This window comes from Mauremys mutica, chromosome 2, assembly GCF_020497125.1.
Source record: "Mauremys mutica isolate MM-2020 ecotype Southern chromosome 2, ASM2049712v1, whole genome shotgun sequence".
NCBI classification, from domain to species: domain Eukaryota; kingdom Metazoa; phylum Chordata; order Testudines; family Geoemydidae; genus Mauremys; species Mauremys mutica.
In genome coordinates, this window is record NC_059073.1 from 243,292,237 (window position 1) to 243,318,599 (window position 26,363).

At 44.0% G+C, this 26,363-nt stretch overlaps 1 protein-coding gene across 10 annotated transcripts in view; it reads left to right on the top strand.

Annotated features, from left to right (window-relative positions):
- Positions 1-1,598: 1,598 nt before the first annotated feature.
- Positions 1,599-26,363, top strand: part of THSD7A (thrombospondin type 1 domain containing 7A) — a 549,183-nt gene continuing 524,418 nt past the window's right edge. For 6 of the 10 annotated variants that reach the window (XM_045005783.1, XM_045005778.1, XM_045005790.1 and 3 more), the window contains exons 1-2: positions 1,603-1,779; positions 8,128-8,304. The gene's annotated coding sequence lies outside the window, so the exon portion shown is untranslated. Of the gene's footprint in view, positions 1,780-8,127; positions 8,305-8,470; positions 8,511-26,363 lie in introns of those variants that run through there. The other 4 variants (XM_045005791.1, XM_045005789.1, XM_045005780.1 and 1 more) reach the window with 4 other exon arrangements.

A 26,363-nucleotide genomic window follows, 5' to 3' on the forward strand; every position in this document is an offset into this window, starting at 1 on the left:
CCACATCTTGTCCCCTTTTCTTTATTAAAACTATTTAAATTCTGGCTGAGTAAGCTCCAGTAACTCAGTGACTGTTTCTGTAGGCAGAAGAGGGAATTTCCTTAAGGTTTTAGAAGACCCAGTCACGTGAATAGACATGCACAGTGATTTTAGGAGACACAGACATAGCTCTGTGCATAGCCCTGAAACCATCTCTACCTGCCAGTATGTTTTATGATTTGTCTTTCTTTGTCTTGTGTAACACCATTTGTTTACAGAATGTAGTATCCTCATTTAAAATACTTGAAGAGACTATCACAGCAATATTCTCATACCCCTATCAGAATAGCAGTAGTACACTAAAAACCTATATTTCTAGAATAATCCCACATAGATGGTATTACTGTATTGTTAATGTAGTGTCACTGATTGACCAGGTCATATCTGGAAGCTGTAGGCAGACACAATTAAAAAAAATGATAAAATGGAGAGGGGATCATTGCATGTTACAAAAAACATATTAAAATATTATGAAAATTAATGAGAGTTTGTGTTTGCTCATTATGTATCATGATTTATGGAAAAGAATGAAGGAAAGTGTTCCATACAGACCTACAATATTGCTTCACAATGAGGATAATTGAATTCATGATCAAAATAATGCCTACTTGGCTAAAATGTCTAAATTAATAATACAATACAAAGAGTATATGAGCCAATAGAAAGTTTACTGGAAAAGGATATCCTTAAGTTTCACTGGCATGCCAGCTCTGATCCTTGTCTCAGGGAGCAGTTCTGTTTCCTGCAGTCAAAGCCAGCAAACAGAGGGGCCCAAATTCTGCACTCAGTCACATCTGTGAAACCCCACTGCCCACATGGGAAGGGCATCTGTGTTTCATATACCAAGACATTTTTATATATTACATATGTATATAGACTAATACAAGAAAGTGGCTATATGAGTCAATATGGGTCTGATAAAATACCCATTGAACTCAGTGGAAAGACTTCCATTGACTTTAATGAGGTTGGATCATGCCCTATATGATTTTTTTAAGTCGTATATGTAAAACCTATACTATTCATAGTAGTAGCATAGAGTGTATATATATTTATTCCACTTGAGTGCTCTCAGTAGAGTTGTATGGCTGTAGTTAAGGGCAGAGGGAAACCCAAGGATCTTTCCTCCACACCTTTCATTTACCCACAGATGTTCCGAGAGCACAGTCTTCTTCCACATATGTAGCCTATAGGTATAGATATTTGCTAGATTAAGGCAATAATATAATAAACCTGCAAGGCCTGTAAGACAATAACTTAGCTAAACAAAGCATAAGGCCCAAAAGCCTTAGCATAAGCAACTAACTAGGAGTAACCCTAGATCACAAGATAGAATGTTGTAATGATTAAATTGCTGACAAGTAACCCACAAGATGCTAGTTTAGACCAGCTTGGATATTTTAAGTTAGGAATATCAGCAGATGTCTGATCACTAGAGTGTCATGGTAACTAATTGACATATATGCTAATAAGCTTGAGGTAAAAGGCCTAATAACTTCTGGGAGAAGGGCACCCCAACGTTACTAGGGAAACTGCAAATAAGGAAAAGAGGTTGAAACCCCTAGTGAATATGCTTTAGACATAGTGGCATCCATGTAACACATTATAAAAGTAAAAGCTGTATCCCAGCAGGTGTGCCTGGGGAGATGTAATTCTTGGGAGAAGTGAGGATGACACCCACTGGTGGTGGTAATGAGGAGGAGAATGAGTAGTACTTTGGGTCCTTTTGCAAGGGATGGTGTGAGTATATGGATGCTCAGACGCACATTCTGTATTATCTCTATCTACCTAGCTGGGTTGGAGTGTTTGTGTCTTTACTACTTGTGTGAATAAAACCATTGCAAATTCAGAAGGTTTTTCCTAAGTGTGAGTATTGCACATTGGGATCTCCAGTTGTACAGTAATTCTAATAATACAAGGCCTGATCTTGGGAAAAGATCCTACCAAACCTCAGAGCATTAGTTGGGAACTCTTAAATAATCAATATTAATACACAATCAATAGATCAGATTATATACGGCCATATAAGAGACTCCCAAAATGCCATAATAAAGAAGGAACAGTGTACTGCAGGAATTAGAAGTGCAGATGAGTGACTGTGTGCTTGTTATTAGTAGCAAAGTAGTGACTTCCCATAGCATATGCAATGGTGCTGTTAGGACTCCTCTGCTGTTCCTAATCAGACCTAGATTTCTGCAGTTCTAGGCTTACCTTATGAACTGGGTCATCCACATCTCTGATCTGTGGAGCTCTGTATCAAATTCAGGTTGCCTTCAGTCAGCATGAGTTTTAGCCCAGTAAAGATTTTATTGTTCTGTTTTTCTAAAATAAGGATCTCACTGTGTTCCTTGAGTGATATTGAGAACAATAAGCATCTGGTTCTGCTTCTTCTCAAAATTCCATCTTTTCAAGTATATTTTATTTTTTTGTGAATGGAAATTGACCTTTTAAATTTGCATTGGTAACTCCCTGGAGTTATTCTACTCTCCAAACTATCCTTGGAAAAGATTTGATGTTTCAACAGCTCTTTCTCATTTAACTCCAATATAAACATGTTAATTGACAAAGAAGCTAATGAAAATGCTAAGGAGCTTGATTACCACTAATAAAAGTAGTTTCCAGTCAGGGGTTCAGGTACAGCTCCTGCTATTGTAATGACCATATGCAAGAGATAAAGGTTGTTGAGGTCATAAATCACTTTTCATAATGCTAAAGCTGGCATGCCTTTTGTTTTGTGTATATGGGATGTGCATTAAGTGATCCAGTTTTAACTTTCCTATAATGTACTTGTCAAAGAAGAGCACTTAGTTCAGTGCAGAGTGCTTTTTAGAAGGATCACTCCAGGACTGGACAGCTCTTCTGCTCAGAGTTACACCTACTAACTTTGGTTTTTTAAGTGAAGCACTACTACATAGATTTACATTTGGATGAAACACACATTTTCCCTGCTCCCTGAACATATCCATTATGGAAAAATCCTGTAGAATGACTTTTCTATTGTTCCACTAGAATTCAATGATAAGGAATTGTCTCTGATAGCTAAAAATTCTGTAGAAAGGATTTATTTTTAAAGGTTTTAAAAAATAATTTTCCATAAAACATTACTGGTTTAATCCATATTAATTTGTAGAATAATTAACTCTAGTAATTTTTAAGCAAAAATATCATAAAAGTTTCTGCAATATGTTCGAGGTTTGTCCAAAACATATACAAAAATAGAATCTACCCCTATTTAATATTTTAAATACATATGTAGGTAATGTCCCACACTCCCTTACATGTGTTCATATGTGCTCAGTTCATCCATGCACTGGATCAGAAATCAGTTAATGGACTGAGTGTGTGCTTTACATCACCATTGCACCTTCTCTATCTTGGGTCAATGAGGCTTAGAACATCACTCTGTCTAGGCTAGAGCAGCCTACCGGCTGCCCTAACTCATGCTTGACTGTCTATGGTGCCAAGGATGAGTTGCAACAACTATCTGCCATTTCCTTATGCTCCTTGGAAAGCCCCCAACATGCCCTCTGTGTGGGTGATGTAGATCCCCTACTTTGAGGGAATTCCCCGGGGACCTGATCTGCTAATTGGCTTTGCAGGCATAAAGGAGTTATAGCACACTGATAAACAGGTCTTGTATTTTCATGTTTCCCGATCTTCCAACTCCATATTGTCTGAAGTGGTGGCATGTGCCCACTAGCCATTGAATCCTTAATTTCTCTGAGTGGCATTTATAGTTTTAGCTGCACAGGTCTCATAAGGCCAAATCATGCAGTCCTTACCTTCTGTGGGTATTTTGTTGAAGGGAGATTTGGTTAAATCCCCATGCATCAGCTTTTTGAAAATGTAAGGCCGAATCTAGCCCTGATCCTGAAAGTATTGTTTGTATTAGTTCCCATGCATACATACCTTCAGCTCTGTTCATCCACTTTTCAGGCCCCCACAGTGTCATGCCATCTCCCACTATCCATGCCCATTCTGAGGTTTGGAAACATAGTTCCATGCTACCCTTCCATGCGCTTTCCAGTCCATGGCCCCTTCTCCATATAGCTTCCCAATTTTTCCATCTCAATACATTTTCCCCTGATCTCTACCCCACCAGCAGATGAGACTCAGCTTAGCAGCTGACGTGAGAAAACAGTTTATAGTAATGAATATTTATAATTACAAGCATTGCTCTGTATACACTTTAAAATGAGTCATCATACATTTAAACTCTCAAAAATTCAGAAAGGCACTTTTCTTCAACAAGGCCCACAAAAGAGAACAGATGTGGAATGTGTAGGCCAAGCCATTCAGGAGCAACAATGAGAACAACAAGCATTAGCACAATTTTTTAAAATGACATGTAGGTAAAGTTTCAGAATGCCCCAACTTTAAAACTTTTGTTTTTACCAAATTTCCAGTGAAATTCTACCCTAATATGAGATGTGATATGCAAAATCCCAGGAAGACTAGTTTCCTTTGGGGGAAGTTGAGGGTGAGATTGGGTTTAAAAATCAGGCTTATAATGGAGAGCTACGGTACCATCAACTTTAAGCACAGACTTGCACTGAAAAATAAAGTGAAAGTCAATTTTGGAAGAATGAGGGGAAGTAATGGATTCAAATCTGATTAATCATCATCATTCATTGGAATGTATCCAGTGTTAGACAGCTTTATTGCCAGCTTATGCAGAAGCAACTTTACAGACTTCTTAAGTCTTTGCTCTTGAGACATAGAAAGAGATCAATTGAAAGTGTTTTGTGACCTGACTTTAGCAGCCTATTTAGAAGTAGTGGTAGATATAAAATATTAGGTTATCTCCTTTCCCCTGTTCATATTTTTTGAGACATGACTCAAAAGATGGCTGAAGTGCCAATTTTCCAGATCAGGCCTTTATCTCTCAAACAAACCAGTTGGAACATAAACAGGATGGAATAGTTATTGGCTATTTGGAGAGTTTTTCAGTCAATTCTTTTAGTTATGATAGGGTCAGCTATACAGATTTATCAGGTTAACAGAAGTAGTTTATTTGAACAAGAAAGGAGAGGTCAAGTTCTGTTTCCTTTCAAATGCAGCTCCTAAAAATTCTATTTTCAACAGATCAGAAAAACTGATTTGTTAATATTGCATGTTCCAGGAAAAGAAAATTCTATAGCAGGTATAAGTCTGGTAAGGTATGTCTGCGTCAGCTGACTCGGGCCAGCTGCAGATGTTTTATTGCAGTGTAGACAAACTCTTAGAGAAACTGACAAATGAGTGGACTTTTCAGTGTAGATGTGTTCACAGTCAAATATCACAAAGATTTTTCTAGACATTCTGAAGCAAAAGCATGGAAGAGGGATCTCTAGTACATGGAAAAGGATTCCTCTGGTTCCAAAACTATTGCCGAATTGGCTAGGAAGTGCCTTCAAACAGATCTATTGATTGTTCCTTTGTGGTCACCTCAGTCATGGTTTCAGCCTTTGAATCACAAATTGATAGATTTTGGTGTTGCATTGGGAAACATATCTCAAGTGGAGCTAAAAATGCTGAAAACAACTTTCATTTAATAACAACCTCATTTCTTTATTTTAAAAGAAAATGTGAAAAGTGCAGAAAGAACAATTACCTCATCATAGGTAAGGGCAAGGCAAACCTCTCCATATTGCCTCATCAGTAGGCTTTAAACTTGTTCTAAAAGGTTTAGCTACAGAGGTGAAGTTGTACATCTCTCTCCTGACAATCATAGAAGATTAGGGTTGGAAGGGACCTCAGGAGGTCATCTAGTCCAACCCCCTGCTCAAAGCAGGACCAACACCAACTAAATCATCCCAGCCAGGGCTTCGTCAAGCCTGACCTTAAAAACCTCTAAGGAAGGAGATTCCACCACCTCCCTAGGTAACCCATTCCAGTGCTTCACCACCCTCCTAGTGTAAAGCTTTTCCTAATATCCAACCTAAACCTCCCCCACTGCAACCCACTGTCATCTGGTACCACTGAGAACAGTCTAGATCCATCCTCTTTGGAACCCTCTTTCAGGTAGTTGAAAGCAGCTATCAAATCCCCCCCGCCATTCTTCTCTTCTACAAACTAAACAATCCCAGTTCCCTCAGCCTCTCCTCATAAGTCATTTGCTTCAGCCTCCTAACCATTTTTGTTGCCCTCCTCTGGACTCGTTCCAATTTTTCCACATCCTTCTTGTAGTGTGGGGCCCAAAACTGGACACAGTACTCCAGATGAGGCCTCACCAGTGCCGAATAGAGGGAAATGATCAAACCTTCTAATGACTTAGCATAAAATATCTTTTTGAAAGGTTTTATTGTACATCTTCAGATGCTGAGAGATACAATAATTAGTCTTGAAGGCTAGTGGGTAGTATGGAGCTTTTTTGCCAAACAGCAAATCTTTGCTACCCAGGTCCCAAGTGCAAACAAGCAATATCATTATTACCCGTTAATTAAGAAATGGGAGAGTACCATGCATTTATGAAAAAAGTAATCATTTCTCTGACTCATAATGACTCATTTCATGATTTTCCATCTAAAAAGTGTTAGTTTTTAAATTTTCTATTTTTTTCTATGTATTCCTAGATACAGGGATTATCACACTCACAATTGTGTTGTTTCTACATTAATCACTACAGATAGTTTCAAATAAAGCAAGTTTTCAAGGACATATTGCTCAGGCATGCCAAATTCTGAGAACAGATTCAAAAGAATTTCTAAGGACTTTGATTATTTCTTAGATTAGCAATGTTTTACAAATATCACTGGAATACCCAGGTTTAGACAGTTTTGCAGTAACTTCTGTCAGTTAATGGTAAGTGAAGAGAGTCTATAGATCTCAGAGTGTTTAATATTTAATGTTGACTGGTGGATTAGTACTTGCAAGCATTCAGCATAAAGCAAAGCCTCTTTGAAATATAATGAAAATTAAAAATGACTAAAAAAAGTTGGATTGCTTTTGTGTAAATTCATAGTGAACTCCATGTTTTGTACTTTCCACTTCATAAAATAATAATTGTGTTACCTCCTAATTTATAGTTCAGTATTCTGCAAAATTCTTGGTGTCACTGTAGATTGATCTCATTATTGACAGACATCCAATCAAACTCACAGTTATTCTATCATAGCCATCAATGCTAAGCTTTTGACATCTCAATCAATGTGATATTATGAAAGATTGATTAAAGCTTATCATATCATAATTCATTTTTTGCCACATGAAACAAATTCTGGACAGACTAATTGAAAAAGGCTTTGTTACCATCTTGAATATTCGGCTCCCCAACAGTGTTCAATATTCTTTTGTAATTAATTAATAAAACGATGAACATTCTGCATGACAGTTTGCACGTGTACCTTATAAGGAATGAAAATAAAATATCCATACAAACTTGAATAACATTTTGAGCTTGTTAGAGTTTCCATGAGTACTAAAGATAAATAAGCTGAAAATGACAAGGCACACCTGTTCATTCACTTGCAGCTTTCACATACCATAGAAGATAGGATTGCTTCAGAAAAGACTCTGAAACAGTCCATTGGACTACACAGGGGCTTCGTGTTTGCAAATTCAGGGCCCTACTTTTGCAGTTAGTCTATGTCTGAGGGGCAACTGTGTAAAGAATCCTCTTTCTTCTCTTCACTCTTGAAAGTATTTGAAGTAATTCATGAATCAAACCCCCACATTATTATTTAAATAGCAAAAGTCCCAGCTACAGTGAGTACTGTATTTGCTTATATTATGGAAAACAAATTTAATTAGTTCGTTTTTAGAAGCATTTGCTACAAGGAAATAGAGCTGGGTACTTTTATTGGCTAATTCCCTTTTACAACTTTTACCCAAAAGATAGTGAACGGTTTAAGACAGACGTTGGAAATAATCTCGTGGTTTGTTTGCCATCTTTCCCAGATAAACTGTACATTTAATTCTTCATCTAAATAGCTGGACGATTTACAGTTCTCTTCGTTAATGCTTCTATCGTTCTCTACATAGCAATTAATGTACTCTTCCAGGGGTCTGTTTTAATTAATATGAGGACAAGAAAATGCAAAATTAGCTTGTAAAATAACGCCCCATTCCTCTGTTTTTTATTCCCATCTCGGGTTTCGAATAATAAAGGCAGATCGGATCGGAAGGTAGTACGATGACCTAATTTTGGCAGCTGGCCCAGCAGCGGGAGAAAATGTTCTCTCGGCTCCACCCCAAACAAGGCACAGGCACGGGTCACTTTCCGCAAGCGCCCTCTCCTTCCAAGTTACTCTCGGGACGTGCTGCCTCGGGTATCCTGAATAACCGGTAAGTCACTTTCCCGATTTCGTATCAGACGGAGAAGCCCGGGGCGCGCTGTGCGGTGTGAGGGGGGCCAGCAGGAGCAGGCGGGGAGCGTGGTGCGGGCTGATGGCTGTTCCCACGCACGCCGGGGGCGGCCGCTTGCAGCAGCTTGGCCCGGAGCGAGCTGCGACGGTGCTGAACGCCGGGAGGCCCCTGCCCGTCCTGCGCTGGTGGGTTGAGGGGAGCCTGGGGCCCGGCTGCAAATCCCCCACCGCCGCCCCAGCGGCCCCGGGAGTGACGCTCCGGGGCGGGTGAGGAGCGGCAGCCCGGCCCCGCGTAGTGCCCCCTGCGTGGGGGAGGGGGAGTCGAGGGGCGCCCCGCGGCGGGGCTGGCGGCTGCCGCGGGCTTTACCCGCTCGCCGGGCTCCTGTCCCTCTGCAGAGCTGGGGGCGGGCGGGCGCCGCTGCATTGCGGCTGCAGCCGGTGACTCTGGGGGAAGGAGGCGGGCGGCCGCGGGAGCGCGGTGGGGGCCGGCGAGAGGCGATGCCTGGGGGCGCCCGGACCCCGCTGAGAGGCCTGGCCGAGGCTCTGCCCCGCCTTCCGCCCGGAGCTCAGGAGCGGCGCCGCAGCCCGGCGCCAGGGCTGGGGACTAGCCCGGCCCGGGCGGAGGCGCGGTGAGTACAGCGCCCGGGGCTGGCGGGCCAGAGCAGCCGCAGGCTGAGGGGGCAGGTGCCTGCTGCCACGCGGGGGCGGGGAGCAGCGCTGGACACCCGTAAAGCTGCTGGCGGGCGGCTCTTGAGATCCTTGGCTAGTGGTGAGCGCGGGAGACTGCGAGCCGGGTCCTCGGGGCCAGTCCCAGCTCTGCCACTTTCACTGGGTGACCTTGGGCATGTCACTTACCGCCCCCTTGTTCGGTGTCCCCTGGTTGTTACCTAGGAGCAATCACCACCGCCTCCCAGGGCGGTCTGTGGCTCAGTTAACGTTGGCGAAGGGCTGGGGAACGAGCACTGGGTGGAAGGTGTCCCGGGGATGGGAAGTATTAGCATCCTTTAGTTGTTTTTACTGCCTTGGCAATGCTACCAGGAGGGGCTAACTTGAAATGAGGGAGCTGTACAAAGCCACGAGGGAGCTGTCTCACTGAAAATACATTCTAATTCCTTATCCTCATCACAGCAAGGTATTCTAAAATCTGGTGATTCCCGGGCCTGGAAAGGATTGTGTTGCTGTCCATTGCACACTTTAAATGGGATATTTAGTGCTATATCCCTTAATCTCTGTCTCACACTGTTGTTTAACTCTTCAGAGGTGTCCTTTATATGAAAGATGCTATAAAGTACTGTGTTGCATACTTCTGCTTTTCTGTTATGAATGAATTTGCAGATCAATGACAACATTTAATATTTCTGTTCTGTTTTCAAGGTTGCAATTTGTGACACTGAAAAAATTGCATGGGATTTATCCAGTTAATGGACTCATAAGATTTATTATTTAGATCGTTATATTCTGCAAACTGGCCATTCAGCTGTGGTTACACACTTTTTGCTTTTTTTTTTCTCCCCTTCTAAATGGACATTAGTTGTATGAAAGCGAAGCACATGCGCAGCAAGAGTATTACAGAGAAACGTCTTATAAACATTTCCATAAACAGCCCCTAATTTTAGGAGTTACACTGTCAGCTTGGAAAATCACACTTCCATCTGAATATTGTGTACTGTCTATTCATTTATAAGTAAGCCAAAAGATTGCTGGGACTGAACCTTGTTTTCTTCTAAACCCTTTATTTTTCCATTTGTTTACTTTGTTTGAAAGCACTTTTGTGTAGCCATTTTCACTTTCTGTATTAGCACGACAGCATCTCTTTGCACTATAGTTGGAGGAGTTCACATACTTTTTCATAGTGTAAGGAAGTATCTTTACTTGTCGCCATAGCAGCAAAGACGAAGCTGAAATGGCAGCAGACAAGCATCTTCACAGAACAGAAGTGGAACAAGCTATATAGGCCCAAGCATGTTTGATTATGTTGCTGTGTAGCCCTTCTAAATATCAGCAGGGAAGCTGGAAAAATGGTTTTAATTTTTTTTAAAGAAATTTTGCATTGTAATGGCATTTTCGCTAGTATTCAGTTTAAAAAACTTCAAGTTAACAGTGTCACCTTTTAGGTTCTGTAAGAATTCTGTCAAATTTCAAATGAAATTTTGTAGATTGAGATTTATGGAAACTGATGAAACAGGCTTTCTTCATGCAGATCTAGGAATTATGGCATTTTTTTTAAGAAGTGAGGGTTGTGGTTCTGACCTAAACAAGGTTATCTTGAGTTAAAATTATTTCCTCTGTTTTATTCTTGGGTTTAGTTTAGAAGGCCAGAGAAAAGAGTATGATACAAGGACAATGTAGAGAGTTTAAGAGCAGAGTTTGAGTCAGAGCACTAATATGTGTCTGAGTCACAATCTGAAAGTCACTTTACTAAGCTTTTATGTTTCATTTGACCAGTATTTACATATTGATCAGGTCATTCTTCAGCTTTATCTATAAGTGCGCTATTAACTCCTAAGACATTTTCCTGTCACTTTAATTATTTGCTTGTTCAGTCTGAGTGCAGGGAGATATCATTTGCCATTCTGTAATTTAAAATCTTTTTTTCTCAACTGTAACATCTTGAGAGTAAAATGGCCACGTTCCAAAGATGGCCTGTAGGAGATGACAGTTTCCAAAGTAGTGAACTCTCTGATTCCTGTTGTTAATGTGGTGTAACTTGGTGATAGCAGATGATTTATTAGGCAAAGGTTGTCAACCATTATTTATCCCAGTGATCTTGCTGTTGGCCTCATTTTGGCAGCATGGGTTAATGGCATGGAGGGATGATCATCTCCAGTAAGATACTCACCACTGATGATTTAGTCATAGAGGAAGAGGACTGTGCGCTGTACTGAGAGTTATCTAGCTGTCTGCTGCTGCTTTGTTGGCTCAGCTTGCCTCCAGTTGGGTATCTGTTGAAACATGATTCTAGATAGAGTTATAACCACATTTTTTGCTCCTTATCTAAGGCAGCAGTCTCCAAACTTTTTTGATCACGCACCCCTATCAGAAAAATTTTTTTGAGCACACTCCCCCAACATATGTATATTTATGTATAAATTATATACATGTACTACTATACTAATATATTATGTACATTATAAAACATACACAAAAATAGAAATTAAAAAACAGGATGAGGTAAAGATGAAATAAACAATTTAAAAATTATTTTATTAACGGTACAAAAAACCTTTTTGCTCTCACAAAAAAAAAAATAATAATTTTTAGTGAGAGCAATGTGATTGAATATGCTTCATTATTTCTGAACATCTTGGTTTAACACTTTGTGATACAGCGATTCAAAGTGGGTTAGGGTGCGGGAGGGCGCTCAGGGTGCGGTGCGGGGTCTGGGAGGGAGTTAGGGTGCGGGAAGGCACTCGGGGTGGGGGTGCAGGAGGAGGCTCAGGGCTGGGGCAGGCAGGAGGTGCAGAGCACTTAGTTGGGGCAGCTCCTATTTGGTGCAGGGGGTGTGCAGATGGCTCTGCACAGCGCGGCACTGCCCCCATGGCTGCGATTCTGGGATCCGTGATTCTGGGAGCTGCCGCCCCGCCCAGGGGCATGCAGGGCCACCCGGAACGCTGGGGCTTTAGGGGCTGCAGGGCTCTGGCCTGCAGCTCTAAAGCCCTTTTCGAAATGTGGCCCTGTGAGCACGGGCTGGAGGACTCAAGAGGAGCAGGGGCAGCCGCACAGCGAGCAGACAGAAGTGGCACCACTTCTCTCCAGCCGGCTTTGAAGGGGAAAGCGCTGCTTCTTTCTGGCCGCTGGCTGCGTGGCTGCCCCTGCTCCTCCACGGGCCGGAGGACTCAGGGCCGCATTCTGAAAGGGTCTTTAGAGCTGCAGGCCAGGGTCCTGGGGTCCCCTTAGCCCAGGGCCCTGCAGCCCCTAAAGCTCCAGCGTTCCGGGTGGCCCTGCCTGGCTGGGAGTGGAGAGGGGGCAGCTTTCCCGTTCGCTCCCTCCCTCCTCTGGCCGCCCTCCCCCGCCCCGGCAGCGCTCCTTCTGCCGTGCTGCCCTTTTGCTCTGGTGGCGCTCCTCCTGCTGCGCCCCCCAATGGATCATCTTGCGCACCCCCTGGGGTGTGTGCGCATCCCCTGGGGTGTGTGCACCCCACTTTGGAGACCACTGATCTAAGGTGTAAGAGATGCCTAGTCCTGAAGATACATTTTTCAGTGAAAAACCCTGTTGTTTGAACAATTCCTGACCAGTTCTAACCAGAATGGGAAAATTTGTTACTTGCTTATTAAGTGGATACTCTCAAACGAGTCTATTTGGTGAAACCAAAACTGTTTGCAAAACAGCATCCATTTTGATGAATCTCCCAGCTTGAAAACTTACTGGAAAATAGGTTTTGTTTTTTTGGTTTTTGTTGTTTTTTTTAATGTTTGAAATGTCTGTTTTAACATTATTTAAATGAAAAGTTTTATTGTTTTAACTCAAAAAACCTTCATTTTGAAGCTTTAGTTAAGTCAGACTAAAAAAAGATAAAAGGCTGAAATTGAGATGAAAAATTTTGAAATTATCAAAATGTTTTGGTTGACCCAAACTTTTTTTTTTATTTTTCCAGATTTTTGGTTTATGAAATCTTTTGAGATTCAAGACAAATGAAATTTTTGAGATATTGAAAATTTTCATGGGACAGGAAAACTATTTCCTGCCCAGCTCTAAATCTGGTAATACAGAGGTCACCCTGCTACTCACATGACTTCAAACTTTGGGTTAAGTCAGGACTAGTATTAGAGAGATTAAGGCCTCTTGATCTAGCTGACTGATTTGTCCATGAAATTATGCATCTGTTATGTTAAGGCAGGGAATTATGACCTCTGATGCAACCATCACATTATCCCAGGTGGCTTCTAATTCAAATTACCAAGAGGCACAATGTAGTTCTAGTACTGGCAGGGACACCACCATCTTTTACTCTGCCATCATTGACAGTGTGGCATCTGGAAGTTGTCCCTGCTGCATCCTCTTCGCCTGTTGCTATTGCTCACAGAAGCATATGACAGGAAGTGGCAGGAAGAAAGCTGAAGCCCTAGTGCTGGAAGATTCTCGGTGAGCATGGCCATATACCATAGTGAATGTACTGTTTTTTCCTTAACCAGTGCTGTGGCATACAGAGTTTTCCTAGGCTTCTGCTAATGCAATAAGTTTCTGGAAGTTTGGGTACTCTGATTAATCTAGACTACCGCAGCTCAGTTACCACTTCCTGTTTATAACTGTGAGGAGTTGTCAGATTGTTTCATGGTTACAACTGAACTGATCTGGACTAGTCTGCTTGCTTCTATGGTAAGTGTCAGAGCAGAAGATGAGAAATAACCGATCTTCGCGGTCGATTTTTTTCACCCAGTTCTGCTTATAGACCAATAATGAGTCACCTACGAGTTGGACCTATGTGTTTTTTTGTGGCCAGTTAAGGACAGCGGAGAGATTTTGGGCCCCATTGTTGATGGCTATTGTTAACACCATTGTAGGTGGCAAGCCTTTATGCACATGGTTAGGCCCTTGCTCAAGAACCAGTGTTGGACATTTTTGACCTTTGATTATTAATGTCCCTTCTCAAATATCCCTTTTGTAGGGAATTTTGTTGAGGAAGTGGTGTTGGACAGCTCTGGCAACACTTGAATTCCACAGATGTCTCCGATATCTATCTGGTTTACAATGTGGGAATGGAATTGAGGCCTGGTCTACACAACACAGTTACGTCAACCTAATAATGAATGTGTCTACACCGGGGTCGGCAACCTTTGGCACGCGGCTTGCCAGGCACCCTGGCGGGCCGGGCCAGTTTGTTTACCTGCTGCATCGGCAGGTTTCACCGATCAGAGCTTCCACTGGTCGGGGTTTGCTGCTCCAGGCCAATACAGGCGGCGGGAAGGTAAACGAACTGGCCCGGCCCACCAGGGTGTTTACCCTGGCAAGCCGTGTGCCAGAGGTTGCTGCCCTTGGTCTACACTACAAGGTCCCTTCCACTGACATAACTCACCTGCTATGTCGACTTAATTACTCCATCTCTGCAAGAGGCATAGCACTTAATTCGATGTTAGATCAACATAGAGGCACTGCGTTGCTTATGTCTACCTGTCCTCCAGGAAGCGTCCTACAATGCTCCCCTGTGACGGCTCTCGTAAACATTTTCAATTCCACTGCACAGCAGCTAGGTACACAGGAAAGAGCCCCTCCCCTGTTAAAGTACCAGGCACCTTTGCATTTTTTGGCTTGGAAAGCTAGCCTGCCTAGCTAATCATGGTGGCTCCACACTCCAAATGCACTCCAGTCTGGAGTACACAGGAGGTGGTGGATCTTCTTGGTCTGTGGGGAGAAGAGGTTGCGCAGCCACAGCTCCGATCCAGCCATAGAAACTTAAACCTCTATGAGCAGATAGCACCACAGGGTGTGGTGCTGAAGGGCTACACCAGGGGCACACAGCAATCAAGGAACTGTGGTGGGCATACTAGAAGACAAGGGAGTGAATGGTCACTCTGGTGCAGCACTGCAGGCATGCCGCTTCTACAAGGAGCTGCATGTAATTCTCAGCAGTGACCCAACTCTGACCCCTAAGAGCAGTGTGGATACCTCTGAGAAATTGGAGTCCTGGGTCAGTGCAGGCAGGGGCGGCTCTAGGAATTCCGCCGCCCCAAGCAGGGCGGCGCACCATGCGGGGCGCTCTGGCAGTCGCCGGTCCCGCGACTCCAGGGGACCTCTTGCAGATGTGCCTGCGGAGGGTCCACTGGTCCCGCTGCTCCGGTGGACCTCCCGCAGGCACGTCTGCGGGAGGTCCCCTGGAGCCGCGGGACCACTGGCCCCTCCGCAGGCACGTCTGTGGGAGGTCCACTGGAGCCGCGGGACCAGCGGACCCTCTGCAGTCATGCCTGCGGGAGATCCGCCGGAGCCGCCTGCTGCCCTCCCAGCAAAATGCCGCCCCAAGCACGCGGTTGGCGCGCTGGGGTCTGGTGCCGGCCCTGAGTGCAGGCAACACTGAAGAGGAGGCCTTGGATAAGGAGGAGGAGAATGGGAGACAGGCGAGTGGAAGATCCATTCTCCCAGAGAGCCAGGAGCTGTGTGTAACCCCAGAGCAGTCCAGCCATTCGCAGAACAGTGTCATGGCTGAGCATGATGCTGGGGAAGGAACGTCTGGTGAGTATGCAATTTCAAGTAATATTTTGAGGTCACATGTTCTTGTATTCTATTTTTAATTAAAATTATAAGGTAAAGTAGAGTGACTATCTGCTTCCCAGTCACCACACCAACTAGGCAGAAGGTGTTCCATGAAAAAGACAGTTTATGTATACAAGGATGGCCTGGGAATCTTCCACAGAGATCTCCAGGAAACTTTCATGGAGGTAGTCTGCAGTCCATTGCAGAAAGTTTCTGGGGAGGGCTGTCTTATTTCTTCCACTGCAGTAGGATGCTTTCTCATACCACTCCAGTATTAATTCGGCTGGCATCATGACAGTACACAGCATAGAAGCATAAGGATCCAGTCTGCACTTGGACACTTGCAGCATTTGTTCCCTTTCCACCTGTGTTACCCTCAGGAGAGTGATATCAGGTAGGGTCACCTAGAGGAGATGGTGGTAGTTTTCATTTCAGCTGCTCGGACTGCAAATAGTTGTGCCTGTGCTTTCTTGCTCCTGCCCACCCATTGTGATTTTTCTGCACCTTCACCCATGATTTCCAAAACATGGCTGTAGTTTGCGTGTCAGTGGTTGACCTTAGTAACTGCAAGCCTTGGGCAATGGCTAGCAGCAGGGGTACCGGAGGGTGAGGAGGAGAAAGGAAATTTTGTGGTGCCCACTTGCCACTGCAAGCACCACCCCCACCCCAGCACAGTCTCTGCCAAGGCTTACAGTTTGGGAGGGTCAGTGCTGGTTCCTGATCTCCAGACAACATCCATGTTACAAAGGGGAGGTGGTATGGCCCCTTGCCCACCTATGGTCCTGCCACAGGTTACCCACCCAATGATGCTGACGGTCCAGCGCCCATGTCCTGGGGCCATATTCACCATGGCTTGGACAGCAAACTGGTTCAGTGAATACCTTGTGTAAAATAAAATGTTCTTCCTTAAACTTCCATGAAATAAGGGAAGTGATTTTTTTATATAGCAACTCTGTACTAAACACTGGGTCTGTACTGACAATGGTTGCTTTGTGCTTTCCATGTCTTACAGCTGAAAGTGTGGCTTTTAGCTCTTCCTCCACACTGGTGTAGAGGCTCTCCCAGATAAGACAAAGGTGAAAGAGAATGTGTGATGACATGTTTAATGAGATTATGACTGCCTCTGGGACAATAGACACAGAGCAGAGATCCTGGAGGATTACTCTATGTGAAAAACTGGGCCTGGACATTGCGAGCAGGAGAGCAGCCCAGGAGAGTGAGCGTGGCATGCAGCAGGAGATGCTGGAGATTCTGAACGAACAGATGTGTTGAGGCATCTGGTTGACCATCAGGAAAAGCGCCTTGAGGCTAGACTCCCCCTGCAGAATGGCATTCCAACATTGCCATATTTCCCCTCCCTCAAACATTCCATGAGGCCAGGTGGGAAAATGCAATATCCCTTCCTCTCAACCCCATGGAAAGGTCCTAAGAATAAAAGCTGCACACATGATGTGTGACAGGTAAGGCCACTGTGCTTTTTAAAGACAAGATGAATGTATTTTTTCCCTCCCAATTTTATTTCATCATGTGTCTCAAATTAAATTCTAGTTGTGATCTTTAAGTGTCAGTATGTTTGTTCAATAAAAGTCCATGTCTTGAAAATGAAATAATCTTTTATTAATTTAAAATGGGGGTAAGGGGTGCTGGGCAGGAACAGGGAAACAGAGGCAATGGAGAGGTGTGCTGGAGACTAAAATCCAGCAGTCACAGCAAGGTTCACACTATGGGAAGGCACAATACCGAGAAGCGTGTTACTGTGAGTCATTACTGAAACTGGTTTTCCAAGCCTCCCTGAGACACAGTGCTCTGTGCTGAGCTCCTCTTATAGTCCTGGTATCTGGCTGCTCAAAATTAGCAGTCTATTCACCTCCACGCCCCACCCCTGTGGAAACTTCTGTCCCTTTGCCTCTCAGATATTATGGGGCACACAGTAGCCAGCTATAACAAGGGGGATATTGCTTTTAGTGAGATCTAACCTAGTAAGCAAACTGCACCAGCGACCCTTTAAATGGCCAAAGGCATGTTCCACCACCATTCTGCACTTTTTGAGCCTGTTGAACCAATCTTTGCTGCCTTCCAGCTTTCTGGTTTATGGCTTCACGAGACATGGGAGTAAGGGTTAGGCTGGGTCTCCCAGGACCACTATTGGCATTTCAATGTAACCAATGATTATTTTGCTTTCCGGAAAGAGAGTCCCTGCTTGCAGCTCTCTGAACAGACTGGTGTTCTTAAAGATGCATGTGTTATGAACCTTCCCTAACCATACAACACTGATATCAGTAAAATGGCCCTGGTGATCCACCAGTGCTTGTAACACCATTGAAAAGTACCCCTTTCTGTTTATGTACTCTTTGGCAACGTGGTCTGATGTTAAGATAAGGATATGCGTCCCATCTGTTGCTCCACTGCAGTTAGGGAACCTCATTGTGGCAAAACCATCCAGTATCTCCTGCACAATGCCCAGAGTCACAATGCTTCTTAGCAAAAGGCGACTAATGGCCCTGCATTCTTGGATCACAACAGTCCCCACAGTGGATTTACCAACTCCAAATTGATTCCCACTGACCGGTAACAGTCTGGGGTTGCAAACTTCCACACAGTGATCACTACTCACTTCTCCGTTGTGGGAGCACGTCTCATTTTAGTGCTGCTGCACTGCAGGGCTGGGGAGAGTTCTGCACACAGTTCCTGGAAAGTGGCCTTGTGCCTACAAAAGTTCTGCAGCCACTGATTGTCATCCTAGAACTGCATAACAATGTGATCCAACCAGTCAGTGCTTGTTTCTTGGGACCAGAAATGTCACTTCAATGTGTTCAGCTGCTGCGTGACTGCCAGCAGCAACCAGGGATTGTTTCATTCATTCATTCCAGCTTAAAGGACATAGCAATGTTCTACGTGGCGACTCCTCTCTCAGCTCTGGAAATACTGCAGGACAAGGTGTGTGCTGTGGTGTTGATAATGCTGAGTGGGGTCCATGTTTCTCAGGATCTGGCATACATGTGGCTATGCCAGCCTTTTGAAAAAAGGTGCAAAATATTATGGGTTGCAGTTGAAATCAGGAGAGGGAGGGAGAAAACTGCATCATGGGACTTTGAAGCCATGTTCCCACTCCCCCCTACAAGAATGTTTGTCCCATGAGGCATTGCAAACCCTTCCCAAAACCCCCTGCAGTGAGTTGCACTGTGGTATAGGTACCCATGGTTCGCTGCTTTCTGCATCGATGCAAGCGCTGCTAGTGAGGACGTGCTCCATCAATACAAGGAGTGTGCTGTGGACATGCATTACCCATTTAATTACTGCAGCTGCTGGATGTCGACTTAACTGCAGTCGACTTAAGTTTGTAGTGTAGACATGCCCTGAGGCTGTATTTGATATTAATGGTTGATCGCCTCTTGGCTATGTATCAAAGTGAGATCTCCAGACTGATTTTTATTAGATCTGTTGGTGGCCTTTAAAACCTTTGGAGACAAGGTTTTGCTATCACACTCCTGGTTGCTAATGAATTTATCTTTCAGCTGGTTTGTTCCTCTTTTCTTTGAAACATCCTGGGGGGCAATGTTTAGCAACTGCCCATCTTTCTAGCGGAACCTCACACACACGGCCACAAAAGCTTTTGTCTTGTCACCTTTCTCGCTCCATTCTGCAGTAACAGAATGTTACGGTTCAAATCTAACGTACGTATGTGTGTGTGTCTCCAGAAGACTTGATGTTAGTGTGTTGGTTTGTAGTTGATTGAGTTTTATTGGTCTAGATAAATCTGGGATGTAACTGCCAATACAGAAGTAATCTTTTTTAGGGACTATCATCAGTGTCTTGTCCACATTTTTTTTTCCTGATCATTTTAGATAACTAGTATGTCATTGTGACTGGCATGGAATTCCTTACCAAAGAATGTTTTAAAACTGTAAAGTCACTTCTTTCTCATCAGCACAGATTAAGTATTAAACTGTAACTAAGCAATCAGTATTTCAACCAATATTTATTTTCATCATGTAATTTAAGGGGGGAAATATTGTGCTTTTTGTCTTAATACAATCTGTGGCTTGCATCTGTTGCACACTCTTGTTCATATCACATTGTACAGGCTCTGGCTAGGAAGCTAAACATTCATTTATTAGAATGAAAAGTCTATTCCTTGTAGATTCTTTTTTTTTAATTTAGACCTCTTCATATTATGACAGAGTACTCGTTTAATTATTTCAGATTATCTCATGTGCATACAACTTCTTACCTGTCAATATCTGAAAGTAAGAGTAAAATGGATCTGAACTAAATATATTCTACATCTTATGTGATAATGGTTTTATATCAATAACAGAGTATGACTGAAAATATGCCCTGACTTGAAAGTATGAGAAAGATATCAAAATAGCATAAAAAGCATGAGATTCCATTGAAACTTGCACACACATTTTTGTGATGTGTGGCTATGTTTATTTTTTGTGGTCGTGTTATATTTTGGAGTGTGGTTGAAATTGAATCACCTAGAGGAAAGTTGAGCTCATCATCTCTTTTCCAGAGCATTCCTTTCCTTTTCCAGTCTCTGTCACATTTGGCATTTTCACTATACTCATTGTCTCTCAGGCTTACCATATTGGTATTGGGTTTCTAACTCCTCTATCTCCTCCTACATTGAAGCTATTGTGAAATCTTTTCTTTTCTTACACCTCTGAAATCTGCCTATGCTCTCCATACCCACTCTATAAAAACCCTGTCCTCCTCACAGTTATTTCTTGCCTCTGCTACTTTCCTCCTTTCTTGCGTCATTCCCCTTCAATCTGTTTAAAATGCATTTCCATAAGTCCTCAAGTTTTTCTGCCCCTCTAGACCCTCTTTACTGGCTTCCCCTTGGCTTCTGCATCAAATTTAAGCTCTTTGCCTATGTCTGAAAGGCTCTGTATAACATAGTTTCAGCCTACCTTTCTGTTCTTGTCTCCTTTTGCTCACCCCTTTGCTGCAACCAAGCTGCAAGATTAACCATTAACCTAAGATTGATATAGAATACTATTATTATTTAATTTAGTTTAGAGAGAGTCTGAAGATGTGATCACTGCTTCGAGTAATTTACAGTCTAGAGCTGGGATCCAGCAAAATCTTACATTTCACAAGATTGTGGGAGGAAGACTTGTTGTTATCTAATATCTTGTACTCACAAGTTGTAAATCATTTTTGTTTTTTATTTTTTATTAAAATAATTGGTAAACTTGAAAAATCGTTCTGTGCATTATAACCACTAAGAAGGAAGAAGAGGATCCTGATCCTGTATCTTTCAAGTCAATGGAAAGCTACCACAATATAACTCACTTGTATCAATGTATGGATTTATATTCTCATTTCTGCAGTTCTCTGTGTTCATACACTTAATACAAATCTGTGTTCTAAAAACATTCAGCTCTATATAAATACACTTCTAAGAGCTGTGGATTTTTTTTCCTTGAGAAAACAGCTTTAATTCCCCCAAAGCTCTTTGAAAGCAAAGAAGACTTTCACATTGATTTCAGTGAGCTTTGTATCACAACCTAGTAGTCCAGGCCCATCCCAGTTTTAAGGGCTCAATTTTTCTCCCCTTGAAGACAAGAGGAGTTTTTCCATTGCCTTTTTAATGAGAACAAAATTGGACTCTAATAACCTAACAACACTATAATATGATGTTATTCCTCCAGTTAGATATACACAATGTGTGGTAGAAAGAACATTAGTTGTAAAATAAGAGGTGAGGTCAGGGTGTCTTGAGAAATCATTAGTGACTATGTAATTATGAGAATTTAGTCACATTAAAACTGTTGCTAAGGATGATGGATAGAAATCCTAGGTATAAAGATTGGGGGGGATAACACACAGTGATCTCTTTAATTAAACATATGTTGTGGTGTTTCACTAACATACCTGTAAGGACTTTTATTGAGGACAATGTAAAGACTAATTTATCTCCGAGATTAGTATTGATCAAGGTAAAGCTAAGATCAGTATTGGATTTTGAGGGTCACTACCTTTGGAAATGGGATGAAATATTGAAGATGGTGCATATATTAGGTTGTGGGTTTTTTTTTAAGGAATGAGGGAATTCAACTGTTTAATGTGATATGGTATTTATAAATAGGGCTGAGCTAGTAAAGGGTTGTCTAGTTTAATTAGGCCATTTCCATGGCCAAATTAAACTAGACATAACAGTTAAACTGCTCCCTCCTTTCTTAGTCTGAGTGTGAAAATCTGCTCTTATTGAACACAGTGGCAAAACTCACATCAACGTCAATGGGAGCAGGAATTTATCATCTGTGGTGTTCAACCTTTTTTTATTTGCAGACCCCTAGCAAAATTCAGATGGAAATCTTATGCATAGTCTATGGACCCCAGGTTGAAAATTACTATTCTATGATAATGATAACCTTTTGCAGACCCCCTGACTAGTGGTCCCCAAACTGTGGAGGGGGGCATGAAGACACGTTCAGGGGGCATTGTTTTGTGCAATTAGAAAGTTGGCAACCCTACTCCCTGGGGGCACAAACCGGGTAAGGGGATGGGGGGCATGACTGAAAAGGTTTGGGGACCACTGCCTATGACACAGTCTCCAGAACCCCAGGCATTTGTGGACCACAGGTTGAAAACCACTTTTCATATTTAGATTCCTAAACTAATGGTGGGACTCAAGTTAGCCTTTTTAGTCTTAAGCGGGCCATTTAAGTGGCTAACTATTTTGTAACTGGGCAAATATCTGGCTTATATTTTGTTTTTCTAATGTGACCGTTTTAGTCCATGTTAAATGCTTGTTATCAGATCTCTGCTTTTGGTATTCCATTTTAAATTAAAGAATTACAGGTTCGATTTTCATCAAAACAGTCGGAGAATGTATAGAATAGTGTACAGAAGAAAATTGACAGGTAAAATGCAGCCTAAAATATTACATAGAACATGTGGACTGTACAAAAATTAAACTAATATGTCTTTTGCAATAATACATTTAAATTATACATGTACCCAGAGACTTTGTATGAGGCACATAACTTAAAAATAGTATTTCAGTAAAATTGATGTTTTGAGATTTTCAAAGGTGCCAATATAGTGCTTTCAGTGGGAGCAGGCCACTCAGCCTGTATGTATCAATTGAAATAACAATACTACATGGTGACCAATATCAATGCAGAATCTTCCAGAAAGTATTTAATCATTTTATCCTCCCATCCTTCCTGAATGTGTGAAAGATTTATTTCACAAAAGAGCGATGTCTTCCTTTGGTATTGCGCTATCACTGAGAACAACAGACTCTCAATTGGTGTTAACTGGTGTAGCTCCATTACCTTCAAGGGAGTTATGCAGTTGACACCAGCTGAGGATTTGGCCGGCTGTTTGGAAGTCCAGTGTTTGGTAGCTATAAAATGAGCCTGGACCAGTGAGACTGTACCAAGCCCAACATTTTTATCACTGTAGAAATGACATACAGATAAAGCATATTTATCTTGCTGCTGTTTTTGAACGAATTCATACCACCTAGAAATCAATGTGACCATTTTTGATAGGGTTTGCTCTTAAAAATCCCCTCAGACAAACTTGGAGTGTATTCTCCCCTCGTATCTCATGTGCAGAATTCCCAGTCATTTCAACAGGAGCTTAATTCACAGGTGGGTGAGAATAGACAGTAGATGAATAAGATAAAGTATGTGGAATTCAATGATAGAAGAGCTTGCTTCCCACAGATGCTAAACTAAATGAAGTGCTACACTTCTTAGAACTCAAGAGGGAAGATTTCATAATAGAAGAATGAACTCAGAGGTAAGATGACCAGGTGTCCGGTTTTTGACCGGAACACCTAGTGAAAAGGGATCCTGGTGGCTCCAGTCAGCACCGCTGACCGGACTGTTGAATGTCCAGTTGGTGGTGCCACGCAGCAGGCCTGACAGGCTCCCTGCTAGCCTCCATGCCACGCACCTCTCGGGAAGCAGCCAGCATGTCCCTCCTCTGGCTCCGATGTGTAGGGACAGCCAGGGGCTTGTGCACGCTGCCTCTGCCCCAAGCACCATCCCCCAGCTCCCATTGGTCAGGAACTGTGGCCAATGGGAGCTGCAGGGACAGCACCTGCAGATGGGGCAGCGTGCAGAGCTGCCTAGCCATGCCTCCACCTAGGAGCCAGAGAGGGCACATGCTGCTGCTTCCGGGAGCTGCTTGAGGTAAGCACTGCCCAGAGCCTACACCCCTGAGCCACACGCCCTCCTGCCCCAGCCCTGATCCCCCTCCTGTCCTCTGAACCCCTTGATACCATCCTGGAGCATCCTCCTACACCCCAACCCCTGATCCCCCAGAGCCCACACCCCGAGACAGAGCCATCACTCCCGCCCCAGCCCCCTGCCCCAGCCCTGATCCCTCTCCCACCCTCCAAACTCCTCAGTCCCAGTCCAGAGCACCCTCCTGCACCCCAAGCCCCTCACACCCTGCACCCCAAGCAGGAGCCCTCCCCCCATGTGTGCCAACCCCCTGCCCCAGCCCTGATCCCCCTCCTACTCTCCAAACCCCTCAGCCCCAGCCTAGAGCACCCTCCTACACCCCAAAGCCCTCATCACTGCCCCACATCAGAGCCTCACCCCCAGCCAGAGCCCTCATTTCCCTTCTGGACCCTGAACCCCCTCATTTCTAGCCCCACCTTGGAACCTGCACCCCCATCCCAGAGCCCGTACCTCCTCTCACAGCCAAGCCCCTTGCCTCAGCCTGAAGCCCCCTCTCATATGCCAAACCCTTTGGCTCCACTCCACAGCCCAGGGCCCCTTCCTGCAGCCAAAACCCCTCATTCCTGTTCCCACTCCAGAGCCCACAGCGGGAGCCCTCATCTCATCTCACATCCCAACCCACTGCCTCAGCCTGGAGCCCCCTCTTGCACTCTGAGCTCCTCATTTCTGGCCCCACCCCAGAGCCTGCACCCTTAGCTGGAGCCCTCACCCCCTCCCACACCTGAGCCTCATGAACCAGCCTGGTGAAAATGAGCTAGTGAGTGAGGGTGGGGAGAGCCGGGGGGTGGATGGAGTGGGGGGGCAGGCCTTGGAGAAGGGGCGGGGCCTGGGCAGGGGCAGCTCTAGGTATTTTGCCGCCCCAAGCACAGCAGGCAGGCTGCCTTCGGCGACTTGCCTGGGGGAGGACCCCGGTCCCGCGGATTCGGCGGTGCGCCTGGAGCCGTGGGACCAGCAGGCCCTCCGCAGGCATGCCGCGGAAGGCAACCTGCCTGCCGCCCTCACGGCGACTGACAGAGTGCACCCCTTGGCTTACTGCCCCAGGCACGCGCTTGGCGTGCTGGTGCCTGGAGCCGCCCCTGGGCATGGGTGTTTAGTTTTGTGTGAGTAGAAAGTTGGCAACGCTATTCAGAGGTCATGTGATGGGGTGTACACACACTAGTTCCGCAGGTGTTAACCACACTCTGTAGGCAAAGAGGCCACTCCTCTTTGCCGCTGCTGGGCATGCTCAGACTGGAACCAGAGTATAAAAAGGAGCAGTTAAGCTCAGTCTGGGCTGACCACTGAGGACACTAGACATACACTGCAGGGTCGTACTGGGAAGCTTCCAGAGCCCCAGGCCTCAGAAGCCAGCTGTACTGAGACCCTGGTGACACCAGCTGACCACTGAGGCTGATGGAGAAGAGATTGCTGAGGCTGCGAGATTACTGCCACTGGAAGTCAGAGTAGGAAGGGACCCAGAGATCGGGACTGTAGTAACAAGAGGCTGAGACTGATCACAAAAATACTGCTTCCTTAGAGCCCTGGGTCGGGACCTGGTGGAGAAGGGTGGGCCTGGGTTTCCTTACCCCAATATCACCCACCATAGGGTGCAGTCAACCTCCCTTGAAGGGGTGGACTTTCCTCTCAAAGGACAACTCTTGGCTCTGGCCATTGGGCTATGCTGCCCTGAGCAGAAAGGCAGCTCTATTGACTCTGGCCACTGGGAAATGCTGCCTTGGAGAGAAGGGCTGCTACATAGACTCTGGCCTTGAGCTATGTTGCCCTGAGCAGGAGGGCTGCTTTATTGACTCTGGCCATTGGTCCACGCTGCCCTGGGAGCCAGAGAAGCCATATTGACACCAGATCCTAGACCACTTGAGCTGTCAAATCCCCATTTTGTGTCCCCCCTCCCATGACCTGACACCCTGTGATGGGGTGTACCTACTGTGCGACAGGTCCTATTAACTACTAACAGGTGTTCATATAGTACATTTTACAATTAAGATCCCAACTCAGAAGTTACTGGTAAAAAGAATGATTTAGTCCTTAGAATTGGTTGTATTTTATGATTTAAAATTTCAGAATATTAGCAATTAAATAGATCCAAATGTATATCTGTTAATTTTTTCATGATTATATCTCCTCTAAGCATCTCTATAAATTGTGTATAACATTACTAGAAATTTCCATTGACTCTCCCTGAAAATGTATATATTTGCTGACAGTTTTGCCTTTAATTTAGCTGTTCATTAAATTTCTGCCTCTAGAAATCACAGGTATTTGTATATATTGTCTCTCTTATAAATCTCAATGCGTATATAATAACTCCTAGGGGCTTTGGGATCTAGTCCTTTAGAATGAAAGTTGCTGTATAAATAAGTTGCTTTTTAATATTAAAAGTGAGATTCATAGGTGACTCAATGTAAGGTATTTAACTCTTAACAATGCACGTCTCTCTCAGCAGTGGTCAGAATGCTGACAACTCAAAGTGCAGAGATGATGAATAGAAGTTTTAGGGCTATGAAAGTCCATATACTACAGCAACTATTTTTACCCTGGACCATTATTGGATTTTCTACCAGCAGTTATCCTTATCAGAAATCTGCAGTGTACATATTAAGAAATTGAGCCCAGCATTGTTTACACCCTAGGTTATAAA